The sequence below is a fragment of the Thamnophis sirtalis genome, unplaced genomic scaffold (assembly GCF_051295495.1).
Source record: "Thamnophis sirtalis isolate CommonGarterSnake01/CBP01778 unplaced genomic scaffold, rThaSir2_p1.2 scaffold_6, whole genome shotgun sequence".
NCBI classification, from domain to species: Eukaryota; Metazoa; Chordata; class Lepidosauria; order Squamata; family Natricidae; genus Thamnophis; species Thamnophis sirtalis.
The window spans coordinates 27,477,582-27,481,120 of NW_028261386.1; the positions used below are offsets into that span (position 1 = coordinate 27,477,582).

The 3,539-nt window shown below is 33.0% G+C and overlaps 1 long non-coding RNA gene across 1 annotated transcript; it reads right to left on the bottom strand.

The window, feature by feature from the left end:
* Nucleotides 1-351: 351 nt before the first annotated feature.
* LOC148044916 (uncharacterized) lies at nucleotides 352-3,137 on the bottom strand. Its single transcript, XR_015697136.1, has 3 exons — nucleotides 3,039-3,137; nucleotides 2,435-2,561; nucleotides 352-462 (listed from the first exon to the last, which is right to left on the bottom strand). It is a non-coding gene; the product is annotated as an uncharacterized LOC148044916 (long non-coding RNA).
* Nucleotides 3,138-3,539: the final 402 nt, after the last annotated feature.

The following is a 3,539-nucleotide window of genomic DNA, read 5'->3' on the forward strand; positions in this document are numbered from 1 at the left end:
ATTTATTGGTTATTAATTCTAGTTCCATTTTTTAAGTTTCAACATTTGAAATACATACTATATATTAGTGATAGGAAGGGCTCAGTTTATTGGTTCATTTAGAGTTGAAGTCATTGTGTTGTTCAGCAGCAACTTCAAATCCACAAGAAGGAATTGTGAGTCATTGTGTAAACCATGAGTGTTTCATGATTATCATTGATTAGATTAATCAATTGGGATTTTGAGATAAATTGAACTACGTTCAATATTCCAAGAATGTATTTCAATGACTTTCAGACACAGAGGAGCACACATAGTCATTTGTAAAGCTAGATAATTTTAATAAGAATAATTGTTTGAAAAATTCAAAGCAGCAAGGATTTTTCTCATTTTTTTAAAAGCTTCTATAATCCAGATTCCATCAGGCATTCACGTAGAAGATTAATGGGTTTTCCATGTGTTGATCAGAAGACTTTCTCTTAGCTGTTGGAAAAACGGTTGGAAATAGTTTAAAATATATTGATATAATGCAATCATTCAATTATTTTTTGTTTGTTCCCTACAGATATAACTACAAAATATTATACATTGTTTCTATGAATGGATCTTTTACATTGTTTCTATGAATGGATCTAAAAACTTCTAATCCATCAGGGTTGGTTTCTGAAGTCACCTTATTCTTTTTTCTGCAGCCTCAAGTTCACATGTTAAATATTATGGCACATTGTCCCTCCATTCCACTCATAGTTTTATATGGGTAGTAAAGAGGCAAAGCATCTATGGGTCTCCATAGACCATTTTGCTTCCAGTGTTAATGGAAAGGAAGTCCATAACCTCTTCATTTTTCTTCTTCCTCCAAATGCTTTCTTCTTTTCTAATAGTATAATTCCTATTAAATCATGCCAGCAATATCTGAAAATATTTCAGATTTCTTTTCTATTCATCATGTTTCAAGTACACTCAAACCATTGCCACAGTGTTTCCTTTAAGAGGCAATTACTTATGGGGTGAGAAATTGTTGTACGTTGTATATCTGTTTGTATGCATGTGAGTGTCACTGTCTGTGTGTGTGTTTGTTTGGTTCTCAGTGATATTCATCTCGAGTCAAAAAGCAAAGTATGATGGGGAGTATAAGGACATTTAGTCCCAAGTCTAAAAATCCTGGGCATATTGTCACCCTGTTAAGAGTTGTCCAGATATTAACTGTAACAGATGGGAAATTGATAAAGAAAATATATTGTTATTTATTTAGTATTAAACTTGAAAGTGAGCTGGTAAAGATGAAAATGATTGGGATAAAATTTTTGGATATGCAATAGAATTAGATAAATGGCAGAAACTATGGGATAGAAATGTTAAATTGACTATGTCAAATGCATATAAAGAACATTTGTGTATAATGTTTTATAGATGGCAATTTAAACTGGCAAAACTGTCAAAAATGTATAAAGATAGATCTGCTAAATGTTGGAAGTGCAATCAAAAACCTGATTCATGCTATCATATGTGCCCAAAATATATGCCCAAAAACTAAAATATATTGGATGAAAATACATACTTGGTTGGAAAAATTGATAAAGCAGCATATGGACTTGAAATTAGAGCTATTGTTATTGGGCATTTAACCAGAAAAATAAGATAAAAGGATTATATATTTGGTTTTATGTGTTTTAACTGCAGCCAGAATTGTATTTACACAACAATGGAGGAATGATGAGATCCCGACAGATGAGAGTATAATTAAGAAAAGATTAGAATGTGCAGAACACTTACTATTAAGAAACTGAATATTTTTTGATATGAGACTTATTTTATCAATGGTTAGATGACAGAAACAATTTAGAAATGGGAGACATATAAAGAGGAAATGTTAAAATAGACAGTTGTTAAAGTAGATAATGTTAAATATTATTGCTATTATATTATCAATGTTACTGTGATGAATACTATTGCAAATATTTTGATTATGACTTCTTAAAAACAATTGTACCCAGATCACACATTGTTTGATGGAAAATGAATTTATATGTCATGTAAATAAAATCGAAGGTGGCGGTGGGTGGTGGAAGAGAGTTGCCCCAAACCACACTTGTGACTTCCCAGTAAAAGAGGCACCCACTCATTCAGTGAAGTTATATACCTTGAAGAGGCCTTCGCAAGTTCAATGTCTGATGCAACTGGATTTAAATTTGCATGGAAGGCAATGCTCATCTGGTAGACACACAAAGGCTTGCTTAGTGTAGCTTGATAGATGCTTCTGTTACAAGGATTTTGTGGGGGCTGCTCCAAGAAAGTGGAGCTTATTTTAGCCACTCGTTTTAGCCACATGAGTTTGACACTAAAGAGGTACATGCTTATGAGGAGAACTGGCATGGACATAACATGGAAAAATTGTCTGATTTTTATGAGAGAAAATGAAATAAATGCTACGAATATTTCAGTTTCTGCATCTTACGATTTGCAGCAAGGCTCATTGACGTGACAAAGGCCTATCTTCTTTTCAGAGGATTTACATGATCCTTTTCTGCAAGTTCCTTTAGCTTTAATGCATGATCTCGATTGCAATATCACGTCTGCTTCCCCTGGAGAAGGAAGAGAAAGAGAAGCTAATCATACCCTTTTCAAAGTTTGTAGATCTGAATTCCTAGGAAAAAGTGTAGTCACTAAAGAGTATTGTTTTAGGAAGAACACTTATAGAAAAGAACTCCTTGTTAAAAAATAAAAAAATAGAATATATATTTTTCCAGACAATATTTTAACTAGAATCTTAGATTCTTTACATGATGTTTAAGAAGTTGGTTATTTATTTACTTTCTGGTTAAAACATTTGAGTATTGGTTCCCAGTCTTGAAAAAATATACAGAAAACTTCCAAGAATATAGTAGATTAAAGCAGTTTATAAAGCCAACCCTAGAGTATTGAATAAAGCATGCAAAATAAAGTATCCAATTTCTTGTTTAGTTTGGTAGGTCTATTTGGATTAAATAAATGTTTATTTCTGAAGTGCCTGCTGCTTCAACATGAATGATAGTATAAAAGTTTCATCACAATTGACTTACCCAGATCAGAAAGAAACAGAAAGGTGAAGAAAAGGAGGACAAACCAAGGCTTCATAGTTATGGCGAGTTCAAAGCAACTGCTTAAGTCTTCTCTAGTCCAGTCACCAAAAGTGGCCTAGAAGGTCTGTTCCATTCAGCCTTTTAAATCATTGTTATGGGATGTACCTGTAATTAGAGGAACAATTGGATTGGTTGTTTCTTTCTCTGTATCTTGATGTTAATTGGAAGAGGTGGTATTTTCCTTAAATGGCCAGTTTCTATCACTGGAGATGCTTATTGGCTTATTTCTGCTGTTAAAAAAAAAGAGTGATTTAATAACCAAGTAAATCCCCCCCCCCCACACACACACTCAATAATAGCCATAATCTAGCTGTTAGTTATCATGGATAAAGATTGTCTGATTACCTTTCTGACCAGGATACCTATCATGACCATGATAATTCCAAATTGTATTATGGTATCCATTGTAAGGGAATTTCCACTGAAAAGTATTTCCTTTCT